Source organism: Colobus angolensis, unplaced genomic scaffold, assembly GCF_000951035.1.
Source record: "Colobus angolensis palliatus isolate OR3802 unplaced genomic scaffold, Cang.pa_1.0 Scaffold112, whole genome shotgun sequence".
Classification (NCBI taxonomy): domain Eukaryota; kingdom Metazoa; phylum Chordata; class Mammalia; order Primates; family Cercopithecidae; genus Colobus; species Colobus angolensis.
This window is the reverse complement of record NW_012112253.1, coordinates 5,406,766-5,430,200: the sequence shown is the minus strand read 5'-3', so window position 1 is coordinate 5,430,200 and position 23,435 is coordinate 5,406,766. Positions and strand designations below refer to the sequence as shown.

General features: G+C 40.0%; 2 pseudogenes; one reads left to right on the top strand and one right to left on the bottom strand.

Moving 5' to 3' along the window:
• Positions 1-13,873: 13,873 nt before the first annotated feature.
• Positions 13,874-15,123, bottom strand: LOC105523119 (annotated as a pseudogene).
• A 5,825-nt stretch (positions 15,124-20,948) lies between these two features.
• On the top strand, positions 20,949-21,289 carry LOC105523116 (annotated as a pseudogene).
• The last annotated feature ends 2,146 nt before the right edge of the window (positions 21,290-23,435 follow it).

The following is a 23,435-nucleotide window of genomic DNA, read 5'->3' as shown; positions in this document are numbered from 1 at the left end:
CAATGTACAAAGTATTTCACCTATACTACCTTCAGTCTCAGTGACCTTTTCCAAGGTAGATGCGTTCTCATCCTTACTTCACAAGTGAAGAAACTCAACCTCAGAGAGGTGAATAGCTTGTCCTAGGTCACATAGGTACTGAGCGGCAGGACAGATATCTAAAGCATGGCAGTATGATTCCAAAGCCTATTCTCTTTTGTCATACTCCTAAATTGTACATAATTAATGCACAGACATTAATTATATTGGTATAACATATAATATAAATCATACCTTCCTGAATAAAGAATTCAAAGTGATTAACAAAAATGCAAATCATATTGCTAAATTAAAAAATTAGGAACAAATAAAATAAATCAAGAAGATAGAATACAAAATGGCATTCCATAAAGTCATATTCTGTTGTGAGTAGTCATGAACTTGACTCTGAGCCTATAAATAAAGAGCAGTTTCTAAGGCACCATGCTACATCTTTGTTGATATGGGCCATGTGAGGGGGAGGGGGAGTAAAAGAGGATGAAGCTGTCTCGTTTCTCAAATGCATCCTGATCTGGTCTTTAGGATGCCCTCTTGGGCTTGTGGCTACCTGAGATGGGTATGTTGGTGCTCATGAATGGATCTGCATCTGAGGGCAATGGAGAAAATGCAGATGATGCTTACTAAGAACATTCATTTCCATTGACCTAAAGCAACCTGCATAGTATTGTCAATCTGAAGTCAGACTTCTTGCCTATTTAATTCAATTTGTTTGCTATGTGCCCTAGCACTGTAAACTGATAGGTTCTTATTTAAAATAGTACCTTCAGATTGATGAAAATTCTTCAGATTAATTGCTTTATATCAAATATAAGATCATGTCCTTTACACAGTGTAACACTTGAAGTCCTTCATTGATCTTCCAATTTCATTTGTTTTAAGGTTCAATATATTCAGCTGGTTGAAATATACACAGGAAGGCCAGGTGCAGAGGCTCATGCCTGTAATCCCTGTAATCCCAGTACTTTGGGAGGCTGAGGCGGGCAGGTCATTTGAGGGCAGGAGTTCAAGACAGGCCTGGCCAACATGGTGAAACCCCGAATCTACTAAAAAATACAAAAATTAGCTAGGCATGGTGGCTCACGTTTGTAGTCTCAGCTACTTGGGAGGCTGAGGCAGGAGAATCACTTGAACCCTGGAGGCAGAGGTTGCAGTGAGCCAAGATCGCGCCATCACACTCCAGCCTGGGCAACAGAGCAGGATTCTGTCTCAACAACAAAAACCAAATATACAGAGTATTTTAGGATAGGTGATTTCAGAAGAAGAAACAAAAACAGCCATGGCAGAAAACAAGACAAACAAAACAAGAACATTTCTTGCTCAAGGGCAAGAGAAGTATCTTGCACTTAGAAATATTCCCAGAGAGCCTAGTATAGAAATTTTCTCATCTGAAAAAACAAGGGGACTGGTATTCTACTGATCTCTAATGTCTGTTTCAGCTTTAACACTCTGGAAGATTACTAGTTGGACTGTGATTTGGTGGAATCATAGATGGGCAAAGGCCAAAGAACAGAAAGTCATGCTCAGAACACCAGAGCCAAGGGTCCATCTGAGATGTAGCCAAGTAGCTTCTGAAGCAGCCCTGTGATTTGCAGGATAGAGCCGATTTTTCATCCCATAGCTGTGCACTGTGAAGATCAGCCAACCAGCTCAAGGCAGAGGTGAACCAAGGCTGAAGGCATTTCCAAGGAATTTAGATCTTCTGCCAACTGGATCACTTGAGTCATCTTTCAACATCACATTCCAATTTCAGTGCTTATATGATGTCATCAGGCATTAATAGGGAGACTGGCCTGGGTTTTGCCCTGGGGTTTGTAGATCTGCCACATCTATGTTTCATAACTTTATCTGAGTTTTCAGAAAACATTTGGCATAAGCCATCCCAACAGTACTTGCTTTTTTTTTGAGACAGGGTTTCACTCTGTTGCCCAGCCTGGAGTGCAGTGGCACAATCACCACTCACAATAGCTTTGAACTCCCAGAATCAAACGATTCTCCCACTTCAGCATCCCTAGTAGCTGAGACTATAAGCACATGTCATGATGCCCAGCTAATTTGATCTATTTTTTGTAGGAATGGAGTCTCCCTATGTTGTTCAGGCTGGTCTCAAACTCCGGGGCTTAAGCAATTCTCCTGCTTGGGCCTTCCAAATTGCTGAGATTGCAGGCCTGAATTACCACGTCCAGTCCCCAGCACTTGCTTTTGAAATTAAGCTTCCACACTGCCAGGCATGGTGGTTCATGCCTGTAACCCCAGCACTTTGGGAGGCTGAGGCGGGAGAATTGCTTGAGCACTGGAGTTTGAGACAAGCCTGGGCAGCACAGGGAGATCCTGTCTCTGCAAAAAATTAAAAACAAATTAGGTGGGCATGGTGGCACATGTCTATAGTACCAGCTACTGGGGAGACCGAAGTGGGAGGATCCCTTGAACCCAAGACGTCAAGGCTGCAGTGAGCAGTGATCACACCACTGCATCTCAGTCTGGGGGACAAAGTGAGACCCAGTCTCAAAAAAGAAAAAAATTAATTAATTAATTAATTAATTACGCTTTCACTAGTGACCACCCAATCTCATCTCCTCAATTCGAAAATGTGTCTCTGCCTAATTCTGTTTGACCTTGTTGTTTGACTAGTTTATATTTAAAAAAAAAAAAAAAGCATGAAAAGATACAAAGTAACTTTTGAGTCTTCCTCAGGATTGGTAGACTGGGCACAATGGCTCATGCTTGTAATCCCAGCACTTTGGGAGACCAAAGCAGGCAGATCACGAGGCCAGGAGTTTGAGACCAGCCTGGCCAACCTGGTGAAACCCCGTCTCTACTAAAAAATACAAAAATTAGCTGGGCGTGGTGGCAGGCACCTGTAATCCCAGCTACTTGGGAGGCTGAGGCAGGAGAACCACTTGAAACAGGAAGGCAGAGTTTACAGTGAGCCAAGGTGGCACCATTGCACTCCAGCCTGGGTGAAAGAGCGAAACTCGGTTGCGAAAGGAAAAAAAAAAGCAAGATTGCCTCTGAATAGCTGAGTTGGCCACATTCTTCAGCAGACCATGATCTGGGATTTTTGGGGATCTCTAGGATCACTGTATAGCTGTGTCTCTTTCACATATTTCACTCTGGGTGCCATTGTTTGTATTTCAAAGTCAATAAGCAACTTGATAGCTAGAAAGCACATTGTAAACTGAATGACTCTTTTAAGAAATGGATAGTAATCAAGGCAGTTGTAACCTCCAGTTTGTTTAGTTTTCAGGCCATGTTGGCAGAGTGGTAAGTATATGCTTTACTTACCCAGTATCCTTTCAATTTCTTCTAGCTCTAGCCCTGATTTTCCTGGGGTGCCATCTCTTTTTCACAATCAGTTCTTGTGTCTCTGGTGGAGCTACCTGCGTCATACATTACTGGCTACGATGATTGGTCGAGGGCTCAGCAGAGTGAAACAAAGCTTGCATCAGTTAGGATTAGGTTTGGTCTTCAGTAAAAAATATCTATAATGCAAGTGGCCTTAAACAAGACATTTCATTTCTCCCTCATGGAAAAGTCCAGAACTAGAATGTAGCTCTACTCCAGACTTTTTGTTTGTTTTTAAGAAATTGACATGCTGATTCTAAAATGTATATGAAAATGCAAAGAACCTAGAATAGCCAAGAACATTTTGTAAAAGAAGAATATAGTTGGATAATTCACACTACCTGATTTCAAGACTTAGTATAAAATTACAGAATTTGGCCAGGTGCATTGGCCAGGCGTTGCCCAGGCTGGAGTGCAGTGGCGCGCCATGTCAGCTTGCTGCAACCTCTGCCTCCCGGGTTCAAATGATTCTCCCGCCTCAGCCTCCCGAGTAGCTGGGACTACAGGCATGTGCCACCACATCCAGTTAATTTTTGTATTTTTATTAGAGAATGGGTTTCGCCATGTTGGCCAGGCAGGTCTCGAACTCCTGACCTCAGGGGATCTGTCTGCCTCAGCTTTCCAAAGTACTGGGATTACAGGCATGAGCCACTGCGCCCAGCCTGAATTTTTCTGCTTTTGTTTTGTTTTGTTTTGTTTTCGAGATTGAGTCTCACTCTGTTGCCCAGACTAGAGGGCAATGCTGTGGTCATGGCTCACTGCAGCCTCCAACTCCTGGGCTCAAGCAGTTCTCCTGCTCCCATCTCCTGAATAGCTGGGACTAAAAGTGCACACCTCCATGCCTAGTTAGTGTTATAATTTTTTTGTAGAGACCAGGTGTTGCTATGTTGAGCAGGTTGGTCTTGAACTCGAGACCTCAAGCAATCATGCCTTGGCCTCCTCCCAAATTGTTGGGATAACAGGCGTGAGCCTCTGAACCCAGCCTCATTTGGACTTCTTAATAGTTAGCAAAATACATAGATTTGTAATTTTTCTTCCAAAAGATATGATTTAACTTGCTTTCTTGCATAAAATGTCCTTGATTTTCTTTTCCACTATTAAGCATTTCATTACTCTGTGACTTTTACCTCTGAAACCCAGATCTGTTAACTTCAGTATCATTGGAATATTATTTGTCTTTCTAACAGGTACAAAGACTCAGAGCTGATTCATTCCATCTATGAATTTACCTCTCTCTCTATAAAGATCTCTATTGGGATTTCCTTGGAAATATTTCAGTGATAGCTTCATTTCTCAGACAAAGGAAACTGAGTGAATAAAACATTTCCTGGAAATATGACAATCTCAGCATTGAAAAGTTAAGCACTGTAAATTTAGCAGATGCAAACAAACTAGTTCTCTTAATACTAATGTCAGAACATTCCCTGAATTCCTATTTGGTTGCTGCTTCAGAGACAGCCTCATTAGAAAGCATTTCCCATTCTTAGGTTCTTCCTTTGCAGTATCTGAATATTGCTAATTCAGCCTGGAAGAGAACTACTTTATGAATAGCTTTAAAATATGAGATGTGTGTATGTGTGTGTATTTAGCATACCCTGAGGGTACGTATTCTTGAATGACATTCTTAAAATTCTACCTTTGCTGTGATTAAAACAAGATACTGTCAAAAGAGAAGAGAGCTGGTATATGGAGAAACAATGGTTGGGGGGAAAGAAGGTCTTATCTCCAACTGATTGTATGTAAATGTGGTGTCTACTTTTGTAACAGACATCTACTGATACTGATATCACATTACATTCACATGGTGTGCTGTATTTTATGAAGGCATTTCATAGATATGGGTTTTATTTAATCCCCAAAATGTCACAACTCTGCTAGTTTATAATCATCTTCTGGGTTTAGGTACCTTCCTCAAATGAGAATCCTTCAAAGTATTGTGATTTCTAAAGCTCCCCAGATGGAAGCTTATACCCGTGATCTTTCCAGTAACATTAGTGGAATTATATTTAAGCTTCACAAAGTTTTGTAGATTCTTCATGTATTTGACTGTGAAAACCCCATGGTCTGAGCCTGTTCAGAATCCATTTACACGTCTCAAAGAGCCCACCTGCACAGTGTTCTGGAACTGATGTTCAGGTATTTCCCTCCCACCAGAGAGATTCTATTGGACAAATCTTTCTTTTCTCTGTCCTGGTACAGACCAATGTATAAGATGAGCCTTGCAAACATGGAGAATGGGGTAAGACCTCATTCTCCTCAGTGACTGGCTCAAACCAGGTGATTCCTGCAATAAGGATGGTCCTCCTGGGCCCACATCCACTCTGTGGAGCTGTCTCTGTTCCTGCCTGGTTTCAAACCTGATTCTCCAGCCCTTCTGAAAGTAACCTGGGTTTCTAATATTTTGCCAAGAGATTTTATTCACTTTACATTAGCCAGAGTATTTGTCGTTGTTGTCTCTCCTCAAAAAACCCATATGTATGCTGTTTTCTGGAAGCATGATCCCATAGTTATCAGAATTAGTTTGTTGAAGCAGTTTGCAAATGAAACTGACAAACTTTCAGTAGTAATATCTTGATTTTCTTTAAACAGAAAGGGGTAATTCATCAGAGAAGAAGACTCTTTAGGACTTTTACCAAAATAATAGTATATTCCAGTTTCCCCACCAATCAAAAAGATGCACCTGGTTGGTTGTATAAATGGTATCACAGAATTCTGATTTAATACCAAATTATGTATGAAGCAGACCATTTTCCAAACTGGCTAGATAATAATGGTGCCTAGGATTTTCCAGGTGTCAGGGTTATAGCAAGCACTATCCATGAATTATCTTATTTAATTCCGACGACAGCCCCCTGAAGTGGCACTGCGATTATCCTCATTTTACTGATGAAGAAATAAACTCAGAGAGGTTAAGTTGCACACCACAGCTGCCAAGTGGCAGAGCTAGTATTCACACTAAGGAACTGAGCCACACCAACTAGTCTATAACAGTGTAATAATTACGCATTTCATCATAAAACTTGTTTTCTAATTACAGAGATTGTGGAAATAGACAATTTTTATTCTTAATGTTTATTCTTAGCTCCAACCATACATTTAATTAATAAATTTCAGATTTGTTTTATTTGTTTATAAAAATATGTTTTGCTTTTATGACTAAATGACTAAGGGGTAGGGACTATAATTTAATTACGTATTTCTTAATTATTGGTGTATTAGTTAATTATATGAAGTTAATTTTTAAAATTAAGTAATTATATTTTATAACATGTTGCTCTTCTGATGTCAATCATATTTCTCTGTTAATTTAGACTCAAGCATTATTAAATATATAGTTAATTTTAACACTAAAATTAGTGCAGGTTACCAATAAGATTTTATATACATTTTATATATGCATCTATATACACATACACATACAACACACACAATTCAAATCTATTAAAATATTTCTTTATAATATATGCAAATACATTAAATATTAAGAAAAATGTGCAAGTAACTTTAAAAAGTGAGCTTCAGTTTTGAGATGGCTTGGAAATTTTGTAATTTTAGTATTTCTTGGTCCCAGTATTCTGCTTTATTATTTTAAGTAGAAACTATTCTATGTTGAAAAACCTACTGTGAGAAAATGACTTAACTATGTTGTCCACTTCTTCAGGACAGGGCCATTGTTTCATATTCACATGGAATGGCTCCTGGCACGATAAATGTTTGTTGAATTTAAATTTTGAATTTAAGTGAAATGACGCTGAAAATTTTACATTAGCTACAGCCATCCATCTGAATTTAAGCCAGCAGTTGCTATCTTGCATAGGGGAATCATTAATAATGTGGTTTCTAGTGGGATTATTTGGTGACAGTAGAAAATGAGATATTTCTTCTGCTTTGAGTTGTCTGTTTCAATCATGCATGGCTAAGTCTTCAGGGTAGTGTTTTTGGTTCAAGCGAAAATTAGAAATTGTACTGTCATTAAGGTTTCTGCTACTTTGTGGGACAAGAAATTAATAAATTTAATTCCACCCCCTATTTTTGTTTTGATTTATCAATATTACAGAGCAGTCTACTGCCAGAAGAAGCTATTGAGGGTAGTACTTCTGCATCTCAGTTCAGTATCTTTTCTATTGTGCCTCTCATAGAACTTCTTATTACATAATTATAACTGAATTTATATTCATTATTGAGCTAAGCTCTTCCCTACTAGTCAGCTCAATGAAAACAAAGTTATCTAGTTTTTAACAAAGAATTTACTGTGAAATATTTGAGAAATTTCCAATATTCAGGATGAAAAGAGGTTAGTTATTCAGTACACTGCTGTGGAGTTACAAGTTGGCACGATCTTACTGGTAGAAGTTTAGTAAATTATATCAAGAACCTTAAAAAGTGTATTCCCCTTAATTCAGTATTTCATTTCTAGGATGTCATGCAAAGAAAAAAAACTGGCAAATGTATTGAAATATACACACAGATATACACACAAGACATTCATCATAGCATTGTTGAAAACAGCAATGAATTGGAAACATGCTAAATGTCCACTAACGGGGATTGGTTGTAATACATATTTACCATAGATATGCAAAGAGAATACAGCTTTTCTATTTCCTGATACCTCATAGAATGTTTTTATGAAGCCTTAACTTATTGGAGAGCAGAGTGGTGGTAAGGTTAGTGGTGGAAAATTGAACTTTCTACATGCCGTTTTATGCAACTACAGTCTTGTCTGTTTTAAACTGGGGAGAAAACTCAGCCTCTTTTGGGCTAATGCACAGTGTTTTGGGCTTCCTTCCTTTCCTTCTGCTCCTTTCCAAGGTGACATCCAGGGTGATCTTGTGGTGGCTGGGGATGGGGGCAACTTAGCTTTACATGACACCTTCTATAGTCACACCAGTCTCTGCGGAGGAATTGCACGTACAAAGGGTAACTGGGGCCAGGCATGGTGGCTCACACCTGTAATCCCAGCACTTTGGGAGGCCAAGGAGAGCAGATCACTTGAGGTAAGGAGTTTGAGACCAGGCTGGCCAACGTGGTGAAACCCTGTCTCTACTAATAATACAAAAATTAGCCAGGTGTGATGGTGGGTGCCTGTAATCCCAGCTACTTGGGAGGCTGGGGCAGGAGAATCACTTGAATCGTTAGGCACAGTTTGCAGTGAGCCGAGATGGTGCCATTGCACTCCAGCCTTGGGGTGACAGAGTGAAACTGTGTCTCAAAACAACAACAACAACAACAACAACAACAACAGGCAGCTGGTCCATTCTGGCCTTTTGGGAATAATATTCTTGTGTTAAATGTTGGAATTTAGAGTCTCAGACATTTGGTCCTGCTCTCAAAAGGTGATCAAAATTCATTCTCCCCTTCTTTGATGGTAAGGAAGTTAGGCATATGGCTGACCAGCCAGAGACTAAATTTCCCTGTGGTCTTTTGCAGCTAGCTATACTCATGTGAGTCATGGAGTGGGAATAGAACAGATGCATGCCATTTCCATGCATGAACCTTAAAAAACTATTCCTACACTTATCTCAGTTTTCTTTTCTTTTCTCATAACCCAGAAAACTAATGTAGTTGTGATCCTTGGGTCCTTTTTGTGTGTGTGTGTGTGTTGGGACGTTTCTTGGATACGCGCGCTGGTGAGGAGATCTAGAGATCTGACTTGTTATTTATTTTTTTTTAGTAAAACAGCCTAAGATATTTATTTTTATGTTAAATTAATTATTTTTTAAAATGTATTATTATTATTTTTTTTTTGAGATGGAGTCTTGCTCTGTCTCCCAGACTGGAGTGCAGTGGCATGATCCTGGCTCACTGCAACCTCCATCTCCCTGGTTAAGCAATTCTCCTGCCTCAGCCGCCCCAGTAGCTAGGATTACAGGCAGGCAACACCACACCCTGCTAATTTTTGTATTTTTAGTAGAGATGGGGTTTTACCATTTTGGCCAGGCTGGTCTGGAACTCCTGACCTCAAGTGATCTGCCCGTCTTTGCGTCCCAGAGTGCTGGGATTACAGACACAAGTCACTCTGCCTGGGCTCATTGTTGACTTTCAATAGTTTTGGGGGTGCAGGTAGTTTTTGGTTACATGGACAAATTCTTTAGGAGTGATTTCTGAGATTTTAGTGTACTCATCACTCAGTCAGTGTATGTTGTACCCAATACGTAGTCTTGTATCCTTCACCCGCCTCCCAACTTTTTCTTGGGCCCTCGAGGCTCCAAAGTCTGTTATATCATTCTTATGCCTTTGCATCCTCATAACTTAGTTCCCACTTATAAGTGAGAACATATGATACCTGGTTTTCTATTCCTGAGTAACTTCACTCAGAATAAATGGCCTCTAGTTCCATCCAAGTTTCTGCAAAAGACATTATTTCATTTCTTTTTAAGGCTGAGTAGTAGTCTATGGCGTATATATACCACATTTTCTTAATCCACTTGTTGGCTGATGGGCATGTAGGTTGGTTCCATATCTTTGTAATTGAGAATTGCTCTACTATAGACTGGTCTGTGTATGTGTCTTTTTTGTATGATGACTTATTTTCCTTTGGGTAGATACTCAGTAGTGGGATAGCAAGATCGAATGGATGTTCTACTTTTAGTTCTTTAAGGAATTTCCATAGTGTTTTCCATAGTCGTTGTACCAATTTACATTCCCACCAGCAGTGTAAAAGAGCTCCCTTTTCACCATATTCATGCCAACATTTATTATTTTTGACTTTTAAATTATGGCCATTCTTGCAAGAGTAAGGTAGTATCTCATTGCGGTTTAATTTACTGATGATTAGTGATGTTGAACACTTTTTCATGTTTTTTTGGCTGTTTGTATATCTTCTTTTGAGAATTGTCTATTCATGCCCACTTTCGGATGTGATTTTTTTTTTTGTTCTTGCTGATTTAAGTTTTTTTTTTTTTTTTTGGTAGATTCTGGATGCTAGTCCTTTCTGACTTATTCTTAAACAAATTTTTAAACAAGTTTTTCTTATTTTACTGTGCCATTTCCCTTCCCCTTTACTTTTGTCTCAGGAAAACCTGGTACCACCCATGCCTGCACATTTGAAGAGTCTCTCATGTAATGCATATTACATATTACATTGTTCATATGTTCCCCCAGGCTTGGCTTATAAATCAGTTTTCCAGGATATGTTAATTCAATCACTAGTCTTCCACCTGTTTTCCTGCTCCAAAAGTTTTACTACTTTAATATTGTCATCCACTCTTCCTGTTGTTGTAGGCTCTTGTCTTAAAAAAAACATTTTTCTAGCATTAGTGAGTTGGGGAAGTGAGTGAACGATATGTGTATGATCCTATGATAATATTTGCTTAAGAGATTAGAATGATTTCTTATTTTCTTATTGTTAGGTTTTTGCTGTATTATAATTGGAAATATTTTATTGTTCAAGTATAAAGTTGAAAGCATGTTCAAACACTGTTTTCTTAATGAGAAAACAAAACCATTTGAATGGAGATATAAACTTTTTAGTTTTTTTTTTTTTTTTTTTTTTTTCTGTTTTCTTTTGTCTGTCTACTTTCTGGCTTAGAGAAAAGAACGTGGAGAATTGTTGCATCTCTGAAATCATTGGTCAAGAACTTTTAATGAAGAATAATATTTCATTCTTCCAGTCCTGGCAAGTACCTCTTTGATTGTGTGATGTTTTTAAACAGAAGAGTCCATTCTCTTCCATCTTCTCTCTTATGACCATGGTATATGAATTTGCAAAATAGATGGGATATGGGTTGCTATCCTGGATTGTGGAACCAAGTGAGATGATAACTGGAAATACCACAATCAAAAGTTGAAAGTAACATTGACTTCCCTACTTAAATAATGTTCTGCAGATTCAGCAACACTCTGCCTCTTGCTTCATGAGCTGATGTGTAATGAGACTCACCAAAGACAACCCAGTGTTTGGAATGGCACAGGCTTTTGGTGGCTTTCCCAGCATCAGTCCTCTTGATGTCAAGTGCATTTGTGGGACGGTTTAGGGGTTCTGGAATTTCAAGAGGGGAAGAACTGTTAGAGGATGTTCAATCTAGCTGCTGCAAAACACTGAGGTAATATCCACCACTTGGATGCCAAGGCATTGTGTGGGTGGAGATTGAAGACTTCCATTGGAAATACATTTATAGGTACAGTCAAATGGAAGTTGTCTATGAGGACCATGTATTCTTCTTTCCAGGCTCCCATATTCTCTCCCAACACCCTAAGAAATGAAAGCCTGCTCCTTCAGTGCTGAGTGAGCCTTCTAAGTAAAACAAGTGAATGTGAATTGTTACTGCTCTGTGGATAGCATGCATTTAAACTAGGGCTTCCAGATCCCTGCATTTTCATTTTCTCATCTATCAAATGGGGCTATAACTATCTATATTGAATAGTTGTTCAGAGTTGGTGAGAATAAATTTAAAATGCCTACCACACAATGCCTGGTAGCTAACACTGTGGTTAAAGGAGAAAATTCATAGGAAGGATCTTACTTGTTTTCCTGAGAACGTACTACATGGACTTCTGCCTGCTTACAAGGCGATCGGGACTACAGAGAGAAAATTATCAATCAAAATTGTGATGCATTGATTAATTTAAGCATGGAAAATACTTCAAGATATCTGAGTTGCTCTGGAAAATGCGCATTTATTAACCACACTGGTAGAATAAAGCCTCTTTCACCACAGCACAGTGGAATTCTGATGAAGTGCTTCATCCAACAGGTAAACAGCAGGTCCAGGCTTGGCAAATCAAACGCAAGAGTGAGCATTTTCATTAGTCTTACATTTTTAGGGCACAGGTACAGGAAAAAAAAATTAAGCACTTAAAATCAGGTTGATATATATTGAGTGAAAAAAGCCAAGTTAAAAGAAAAGAGGCCAAAACATTGATTAGAAGGGCTACGTTATTTGACGCAAAGGTGTGTCTGCATATTTACATGGCATGGATAAGAGAGTGCCTTATGGCACCCAAGTGTACAGTCTACAGCAACAATTACTTTATTGATCACAGAAATCAAAATCCATTCAACACAGAGGACTTGTTTTATTATTTGTTATACCCCAAACTACTTAGAAATAACTGTTAGATGAAAGCAAAATTGGAAATGATTATTTCATTGATTTTTTTTGAAGAAATAAATGTTCTAATTACTGAATGATCTGGCTATTTGAAAATTAGTCCTCTATGTATTTTATCATTTAACCCAGTAACACCAAACCATTTATAAATAGGGAAACTAGGCTTTACATTTAGTCTGGGCACAGTGGCTGACCTCTGTAATCCCAGCACTTTGGGAAGCTGAGGCGGGAGGATCTCTTGAGCCCAGGAGTTCAAGACCAGCCTGGGCAATGTAGGGAGACCCCATCACTACAAAAATAAAACTAAATTAGCCAAGTGTGGTGGCATGTCACCAGTAGTCCCAGCTACTTGGGAGGCTGAAGTGAAAGGATCCTTTAAGCCTGGGAGATTGAGGCTGCAGTGAGCTATGATTGTGCCACTGCATTCCAACCTGGGTCACAGAACAAGACCATGTCTCAAACAGCAACAACAAAAATGTAGAAGAAGGAGAGAGTACAACTTAAGATTTCAAGCTTCTCAAAGAATATTCAAGAATATGGAATGGTAATTACATAAGATAAGTGAAAAACATCAACTTAAATAATACTTACATAATGATTCCAATTTTGTCAAGATTTTGCATGTGTATATGAGCATAGGACAAAAAATGAGTTTATGCTATAAAATGTTAGCAAAGGCTTTATTTATTTATTTACTTATTTTATTTTATTTATTTATTTTGAGACAGTCTCTCTCTGTAGCCCAGGCTGGAGTGCAATGGCACCATCTTGGCTTACTACAACCTCCACCTCCTGGGTTCAAGCCATTCTCATGCCTCAGCCTCCCGAGTAGCTGGGATTACATGCGCCTGCTACCATGCCAGGCTAATTTTTGTATGTTTAGTAGAGATAGAGTTTCACCATGTTGTTCATGCTGGCCTCAAACTCCTGACTTCAGGTGAGCCACCCACCTCGGCCTCCCAAAGTGCTGGAATTACAGGTGTGACTCACCAAGCCCGGTCAAATTTTTTTATTTTCTATTGCACATCACTCCTTTATTATACTGATCTGGAAAAAGAGTTTAGTACAGTTATACTCAAATGAACATTGGACGCATGTGGCAGGGCCAAGCAACTAGAATATGATTCAGAAATCAGTGAAAGACATACTTGGACAGGACCAAGAAGAGTTTCACTGCCACAAAACAAGGCGGGAAGGGATTCTGAAACACGCAGTAGGAAGCACTCTTGCCCCTCAGAGGTCAAGGAGCTTATCCCATGTTGGTATGAGGATATTTTCTGATGACCACATGTGGGATTATTTCAACTGCCATGAGAAACCCCAAAAGGGTTATCGTTTTGTATTATTTATATATACTATAATTGTTTTTCTTTTTATAAAAATGTAAATGTAATACCTTGACTAAATTCAGGATTGATCCTAACCTTCTAGAGCCAGTTCCTCTGGGGTCAGAAAGGAAACAGTTGTCACATCACCATGCAGGTTACATTCCTCTTTCACTGGAATGACTAGAGCCGCCAGGCAGTAGCCTGACTGCAGAAGAGCACAGGACTGGCTCCAGGGGGCAGACAGTCTCTCTTGCTTCTCCTCATTGGTCATGGCTTAGTATGGTTCCTCCCTACAAGTCCTTGGTAAACAAAGCACTTGCAAAAACCCAAGTCACTACCTTTAAACTCTCTTGAATAAGGGGAGCTTTTCCACAGCTTGGACTGAGAACCTGTGCCCTAGAAGTGCTATTCTGACTAGATTGTATGAAACGGATGGGTGCAGGAGACAAAATGGCTAAAATGAAAATGGGAGCCACTGGTCCCCATCTGCAGCTACAACTCAAGATGTCTACAGATGTGGTCAGTGTGACACGTGCAGGAGGGAGGGGCAGAGGGACTCGACGGGCAAGGACAGTGCTCCAGGGGACAGAAGCCTGCCCGCTGGCCTTCACTTCTTGGACTTGCCCTGGGCAGCCACAGCTTCCATGACTTTGCACACGGTCTCTTCATTCCCCAGGAACTTCATGGGCTTGATAGGATTCAAACTCTTGTCCAATTCATAGACAATGGGAATACCAGTAGGCAGGTTCAGCTCCATGATAGCCTCTTCAGAGAGACCCTCCAAATGCTTGACAATGTCTCCGAGGCTGTTGCCATGGGCTGCAATCAGTACCCTTTTCCCTTCCTTGATCTGGGAAACTATTTCTTCACTCCAGAAGGGCAGAGCTCTGGCAACAGCGTTCTTCAGACTATCACAGGAGGGTAGCTGATCTTCTGTGAGGTCTGCATACCTGCCATTCTCACTTATGTTGCTGTAGAAAGGATGATCGGGCTCCATCGGAGGTGATGGAGTGCCTCCAGATCTTTACAGGGTGTCACCATGTTTTGCAGCAGTTTCTGCTTTATTGAGACTGGTTAGACCCTCATAGTACCGCTTTTTGAGGCGCCAAGTCCTCACTACTGGCAGCCACATCTGATCAGTGGCATCTAGCACTGTCCAGAGGGTCTGTATCGTTTTCTTCTGCACTGAAGTGAAGCAGATGTCAAACTCATAGCCACCATCTGGCAGTGTCTGCCCCCCAGCGCTTCGTCTCCTCGTGGCCTGCCGGGCTCAGGTTGGCATGGTACCAGCCACCGAAGCAGTTCTCCAGATTCCACGCAACCTTGCCACGCCAGATCAGCACCAGTTTATAGGCGACCATGGCGGCGGGCTGGGGATGCGGCACCGACCGGGGTTCGCAGATTCCAGAGTGCTTTTAGAATGTTTTGTTCTTCATACTTTTTGATATTTGCCGTGTTTTTTTTTTTTTTTAAAGAATCTGTTTTCTATTTATAACAATATTTTTTCTCCAAGTCTTATTATTTTTTTCTTCATGTTTCTTCAACTTTTAAGTTCTGGGATACATGCACAGTATATACAGGTAAAAACTGCATAGCAACCCACCAGGGCACACATGGATAAATGTGTGCCATAGTGGTTTGCTGCACAGATCAACCCATCATCTGGATATTAAGCCCAGCATCCATTAGCTATTCTTCCTGATGCCCTCCTTCTCCCCGCCCCACCCCCAGCAGGTCCCAGTGTGTGTTGTTCTCCTCCCTGTGTCCATGTGTTCTCATCATTCACCTCCCACTTATAAGTGAGAACATGTGTAGGTTTTCTGTTCCTGCATTAGTTTGCTGAGAATAACAGCTTCCAGTTCTGTTCACGTCCCTGCAAAGGACATGATCTCATTTCTTTTTATGACGGTGTAGTATTCCATGGTTTATATGTGCCACATTTTCTTTATCCATTCTATCATTGATGGGCATTTGGGTTGCTTCCATGTCTTTGCTATTGTGAAGACTGCTGCAATGAACATACACGTGCATGTATCTTTATGACAGAATGGGTCAAATAGTACTTCTGCTTGTAGATCTTTGAGGAGTCACCACACTGTCTTCCACAATGGTTGAACTAATTTACACTCCCATTGATAGTGTAAAAGTGTTCCTATTTATCTGCAACCTCACCAGCATCTATTGTTTCTTGACTTTTTTTTGAAACGGAGTTTCACTCTTGTTGCCCAGGGTGGAGTGCAATGGTGCGACCTCAGCTCACTGCAAACTCCACCTCCCGGGTTCAAATGATTCTTCTGCCTCAGCCTCCCAAGTAGCTGGGATTACAGGCATGTACCACATGCCTGGCTAATTTTTGTATTTTGAGTATAGACGGGGTTTCATCATGTTGGTCAGGCTGGTCTTGAACTCCTGCCCTCAGGTGATCTATCTTGGCCTCCCAAAGTGCTGGGATTACAGGTGTGAGCCACTGTGCCTGGCCCTGATTCTTGATTTTTTAATAATCACCATTTTGATTGGTGTGAGATAGTATCTCATTGTGGTTTTGATTTGCATTTCTCTAATGACAAGTGATGTTGAGCTTTTTTTTGATTTGTTTGTTGGTCAAGTGAATGTCTTCTTTCGAGAAGTGTCTGTTTATATTCTTTGCCCACTTTTTAATGAGTTTTTTTTTTTTCTTGTAAATTTGTTTAAGTCTCTTGTGGACTCTGGTATTAGGCCTTTGTCAGATGGAGAGTTTGCAAAAAGTTTCCCCCATTCTGTAGGTTGTTTGCTCACTCTGATGATACTTTCTTTTGCGGTGCAGAAGCTCTTTAATTTAATGAGATACCATTTGTCAATTTTTCCTTTTGTTGCAATTGCTTTTGGAGCAAAACAGTTTTTTATAAGAGGATCTTCTCTCTCAGTTTTTAAATCAATCTGTCTTAGTCTATTTCTGCTGCTGTAACAAATACCACAGAATGGGTAATTCATGAATAACAGAAATCAATTTCTCACAGCTCTGGAGGCTGGAAAGTTCACAGCCAAGGCATTGATGGATTCAGTGTCTACTAAGTGGTCGCTTCCTGCTTCCAAGATGGTTCCTTGTTGCTGCGTACTCCAGAGAGGACAAAATACTGTGTCCTCACATGACAGAAGGGGAAAAGGGATGGAGAGCTCTCGGAAGCCTCTTTTCTAAGGGCCTTGATCACATTCACAAGAGCAGAGCCCTCATGACTTAATCATTTCCCCAAAAGCCCCACCTCTTAATACTGTTGCATTGGGGATTAAGTCTCAACATGAGTTTTGGAGGGACACAGACATTCAAATGATAGCAATTTCCAAACATCGTTTTTTCATTTTAAATTAGATCCTCATTTTTATGAAATTAGAAATGAACATTTTCCCAAAGCCATTATGTTTTTGACTGTTTCCATGAACTGTTTTTGGTGACATCCACTCTGTTAAGTTATTCTTGATTTCTTAAAATAAGAGCCAATGAAACCCAAGTCTTAAACATCTTATGGGATCAGATAACAAACTTCATTTTCTTCTTTGAGTGATAGTCTTCTTTTTTGACCACTTTGCTACAAAGACCAATAATTGGTATTTCTGATCACATATGGGTGCTGAGAAGGCTGCTAAGATCATTTGACTATGGAAGACAATGGAATGTTAAAGCTGGAAAGATCATGTGGATCACTCTAGAAGAGAGAAAAGCCCAAAGAAATTTCCCAAAGCCTCACAACTAGTTTTTGGCTGATCTAAGTGAGATATTCTGTCTGGCATTCATTATTCTAAACTGATGCCACAATCATTTATTCTATCTTCCATCTCCAAATAATGTTACATGACTTGATTGTCTTGTTTTATGGAGACTGCAGATAAATAATGGCTGCTGTTTTTTATTTTAAAATGGAGAAAAATCCTCTTTCCTCAACAATCTTTTCTTTATTCACAATGTAAATTAATACTAACAAGCCCTCTCAAGCTGGATCCTTAAGCTTTGAGAAGAACTTTCTGTGTTTCATCCACTTCAGAAGCGTTTACTTATCATCAGCGTTAAGTATGACAGTTCAAAGCAGCATTGCCTGTTTCTGAAAATCAATTGCATAGTAGACTTTGCTGCCTCAGCTTTTTTTGGACTAACTCTTATAAAAATGACTGGTTCCAGCTTCAGAAGTCCTGGGTTGGGGTTCCGTTTTCCCACATAATCACTGTATAAACTCATTCAGGTTGTTTAACTTCCTTGATTATCCAATGATAAAGTGCTAAATGGTCACAAAACATTTCCTTTTAAATTGCTTTATACTTAAATTCATAATTTTTGTGTGGATCTCCCCATTTTTCTTATTAGAGCAACTTAAGTATTATGTTTCCAAAGCAGAGCACTTTAAATCCTGTTTTCTTTTCTCTGCTTCTCTCTCTGTCTCTCTCTCTCTCTCATACTAATGTGCTCACACCTACACCACTTTTCTCTCCCTTTGTTTCAGAATACTTAACTCTAGGGTGACTTAAGTTGCCATTTACTAATAGGTGCAACTTATGTGAAAGGATGAGCGTTTTGAAGAACCAGATGAAAACTCAGTTGGAAAAGCACAGGAAGCCTGTAAATGAGAGACAGCTGAGTTGGGACAAACACACAAAGTGAAGACTAAACTACGCCCATGCAAGGTGCAGGTAGATGGGCTACATTCACATGATCCTCCTGCTTTCTCTGCTAGTATGTGGACTTCAGGGCACTGTTTAGGATTAGGCACAATGGTGCCTGGGGGAAGGGATGAGGGAAGGCGGAAATCTTATCTGGTTGCTTTTAGGCTGCGCTTGCCTGGGGCAGTCACATTTTTCTAATTTGCACAAAGGTGTCAAAATGTGGATTAATCAGAGATGTGGTAGAATTAGTCTAAATTTCAGTAAAAACTACTATGAGTAAATATTGAGTCACTGAGAAATATTTTATTTTTTATTTTTAGAGACGGAGTCCGTTCTTTTGCCCAAGCTATCACACCTCACTGCAGCCTCCTACTCCTGGGCTCAAGTGATCTTCCTGCTTCAGCATCCCTAGTAGCTAGGATTACAGGCATGAGCCACTGTGCCTGGTGATTTTTAATAGACAGGTCAGGAAATGCCTAAATTATAGCCGGGGTCTAGTTTACACAAAGGTGGGAACTCTGATGGATCTGAAAGAAAAGGTGGACATCTTTCTAAGATGGATCTGCATCAATGCAATGACTGCTTTAGTCAAATGCTTTAATGAGAAACTAAATGATGCTTGCTATTAAAACAGCACAGTGACACATATTATTGACAACTCATGTACTTAAATATTCTTGGATCAAGTGATTCTAAAATATAAAAAACAGATGCAATTAACGCTTAATTTCGCTTGAATTTTGTGTGCAGGGTTTGGAGGGCCTTCTTCCTTTACTCTGGGCCTAACATCTTTTTGGCTGTCCCTTGGCCCACTTACATCAGCCTGCAGTCTTTGAAAAGGGGCCAAGGCACACTTTAGATAGGAAGCAGACAAAATAAGGTCAAATAAAAGTCAGAGTAAGGTGGGCTGCAATTCTTCTTCTCATGCATTTCAAATTAAGAGGGACCGTAAGGGTTAACTATAAAGTATTCCACCTTGAACCCCCACACTCTCTTTATCTAGCACACCATAATAAAAGATCAAGAGTTCCTGCTTATTATCTTATTTTTCCTGCTTGCTCCACCAGGCTAAGGCCCAGTCTGGTTATGGATTAACACGGTGATCAATAGTAAGCCTGCTGTCTCTCTCTCGGCAGGGGAAAATGAACTCAAAATGCAGTCAAACTCTTATTGATCAAGGATATAGGTCTCACTTTCATTACCTCTGTCTCCTGATAACCCACAAATAATGTGATGAGTTGCTAATCTCTCTGATTTTCAATGGACCCTTCGCCCTTCCTGTCTGCACATTGCAGCTTTTATTTTCATCTTGATACACACTCTGTGTAATTCATGTAGCACTAACTCTCACTCTCTTACCGTCAGTCCTGGTCAATCAGAGTTAATAATATTGCTCTTCACTGGGGATGGAGGCTTCAGCCAGTTCAAAATAGAATGTCTCCCAACGAGGCAAGGAAATGCAAGATGCAGACAGCTTCTTTCAAGGACAGAGAGATGTGAAGTCTTCTTGGTGAAGCAACACTCAAATCCCAAGATCTGACCTACTTCTACCAAAGTAGAAGACTCACAAACTTAAACGCTCAAGTCTCTTGCATGGCTAATTTTATCTTGGTTTCTGTTTCTCAGAGGACCTGAACTGAGCCTTGCAAAGCTGTTTACCCTGGTGGTGCTAGGAGAAGGTCCCCTCATTCTCGGTGCCTAAATGGTCATGGAATTTCTATTAAATAGCTGTAGAGAATAGCATGGGAACCTGGAAAGAAGCATATCTTTAAAATATTGTGTTTATTTACTTATTTGAGACAGAGTCTCGCTCTGTTGCCCAGGCTGCAGTGCAGTGGTGTGATCTTGGCTCACCTCTGCCTCCTGGGTTCATGTGATTCTCCTGCCTTAGCCTCCCGAGTAGCTGAGATTACAGGCGTGTGCCACCACACCCGGCTAATTTTTGCATTTATGGTAGAGATGGGGTTTTACCTTGGGCCATGTTGATCTTGAACTCCTAACCTCAAGTGATCCACCCACCTTGGCCTCCCAAAGTGCTGGGATTGCAGGCATGAGCCACTGCGCCTGGCCTCTTTATTTTATTTTTTATCTATCTATCTATCTATCTATCTATCTATCTATCTATCTATCTATCTCTATCTATCTATCTATCTATCTAACTATCTATCTATCTATCTGTCTATCTAACTATCGACATGGTTATGAGACTGTTTAATTTTTTTTTTGGATAGAGACAGGATTTCACCATACTGCTTAGCTGGCCTCGAACTCCTAGGCTCAAGTGATCCACCTGCCTCGGCCTCCCAAAGTGATGGGATTACAAGAGTGAGCTGCCGTGCCTGTCCTGTGTTGATTTCTTTAATTAAAGGTAGAGCTGTATAACAGAAGCAATGTGGCTTTTGAATCAAAAGCCCTACTTTAGAGTCTTAGATCTTCCACTTATGCAGGGAAATGAAGACATTGTTGAAAACAATATATCACTTAGCTTTTGTTTAGAAAATTTTCATCTGCTTTATGAGATAAAAATGGTCTTCCTTTCCAACTTAGATTCGGCAGCATGGCTCCTGCAAAGGAGGGTGGTGAGAAGAAAAAGGGCCGTTCTGCCATCAATGAGGTGGTGACCCAAGAATACTCCATCAACAAGTGTCCCCTTGGGCACTCCAAGAGATATGAAAATTTGCCATGAAGGAGATGGGAACTCCAGATGTGCACATCAATACCAGGTTCTACAAAGCTGCCTGGGCCAAAGGAATAAGGAATGTCCCATACCGAATCCGTATGCGGTTGTCCAGAAAACATAATGAGGATGAAGATTCACCAAATAAGCACTATATTTTGGTTATCTATGTACCTTTTAGCACGTTAAAAATATCTACAGTCAACGTGGATGAGAACTAATCGCTGATCAAAAGTTCTAAAATTGCAAAATAAAATAAAATAAAATAAAAAAGACCCAAATCAGTTTTAGGAAAATGATTCCTGTCACAAGCATGGTTACTTTTTCAGTTTGTTAATAATATAACTTTTTGGGGGGATTCTGTGCCATATGACTTTTTAAAAGCAAAGCAAAAAGAAAGGAAAAACCCTTCAAATTTCATAATGTGTGATGTTGCTTGGGCATTTGGCTTATCAGAGATCCTCAAGTATAAAATGGCATTGAACACAGGTATAAAAAAGATGACTAACACTCACTGTTTTCCTCAGTTGAATTGTTAGAATTGAATTCAGACAAACAATGGTTGCTTTTACCTCTTTGATATAAAACCCCGGGAAGGCTCACTTACCTGAATCACTTTTGTGAGGAAAGTCATAATATTTTCTGCTGCCAAACTGATTAAAATAAGTTACCATGACACCAATTCCTCATTCCTAAAGAAGATACGAGATGAACAGCTGCAACTAAGCAAATACTTTGCTCACGTTCAGCCTATAGGGTCTGAATGCTATTTTCCAGCTCCAGTCCAAACAATTTGTACACCTGTTGAAGAGAAAGTAAAATATGACAGTGGTACAAACTCTGGGGGATTAAAGCGATTTTCACTGAGCTCTTAAAGCTGAGGTAATTGCAGGTCTCATTTTCTTCTTTTGCTCTGCAGAGTTGCATGTGCAATTTGACAACAAATTCCTTGTCCCCTTTTTTGCAAGGGACTGGGTGGTAATTTCTCCAGTTTTCCCCCTTTCTTCTGTGCTAAGTCACTTTTGAAATTCTCTCATTTCCTTTGGCTTCATGGGATAAAATAAAGGGAAAATCAATCCAGGGCAGACTTTTGTTTATTCGGCAGCTTTTGGAAGTACCTTTAGAAGTATACATATATATTTTTACCTACTGTTTTAAAATTCTGACATCAGACAGCTGAGAGAATGAGAGGAAAAGTTGGTTGGTGAAGGCTGGTGAGAAAGCTTACCCTGCTTATTTTGTAAACACAGGAGGAGAAGGCACTCAGGGAATGCTCCCCCTTGGGGTTCTCTGTGTTCTCATGGTGTGCAGTGTCATATACATCCAGTCTCTGATTTGCTATACTTCCCAGGCTGAATATATGCTGCAGAATAACTTTGATGTTGCCATAATTGTGTGTGTGATCTTCAATCATGGATGTCATCAAATTTTATTAAACTTAATATAGATAAAACCAAGATATTATTGATTAGTTCTGCCATGCAAACCTCCCAGGCTTCCTCTTTGAGTGGTTTTCTTCTGGGGAGGCTGTCTTTATCTTTATCCTTTCAATAATGCTCATGCCCTCAGAGCCACTGTGGCTTCTGAGTTTTCTTTTGAAGCCCACATCAATCATATAATTAAGACAAAGTTGTATTAATACATCTACAGCAATCTTGCCATATTGGAAGGCATGTTCTCTGGTCTGCTGGCACAGGTTTAACTCATGCCTCTCTTCCATGTGGGCATAATTACTGCTGTTCTTTTTTAGGGTTCTTTGTGGTATAATTTCTGTTAATCCAAATTTAACCAGACATACCCCTAACTGGGTTTAAACTTTTCTACCTTATTAATAAGATTAACTTGATTCTAACAAAGGAGGTCAGATTCTCCCTTTGTAGACAACTTCTTAGCCACTCTCTCCACAAATGCTGTCTGGTGGCATCCAAGCACGGCCAAACATTCAGATGGAAAATGAAGAATCCAGAAAATCTCCCAGATGCCCCAGCTGACCAGATTTTTGGTGTCAGGTGGGCAAAGCATCTAGATCACTGAAATTTTCTTAAAATTATTTTCCAAATCTTGCTGTCTGGGAGTTTTTGGCATTAGGCAAACACATGCAATTTCCAACTCCTGCCCCCCACCCGCATCCTACTGCCTTCTCTTTTCTCCCACGCTATTGGCTAATCTTGCTGTCTCTGTTTTTCTCCCCTTTCTCTTTCCCTGTGTTTGTGTTGCAGGTTCAATCTTAACATCTAATAAGAAAACATGGAATGGAAGGCAGGTGGGGGAGCTAAAGTTTGGGAATGAGACCTAAGCAGGTGGCAGTTCTAGCTGGATTTCTGATGAGCTGTGTTTCTACTTTCTAAGACATACAACTTTGTTTTT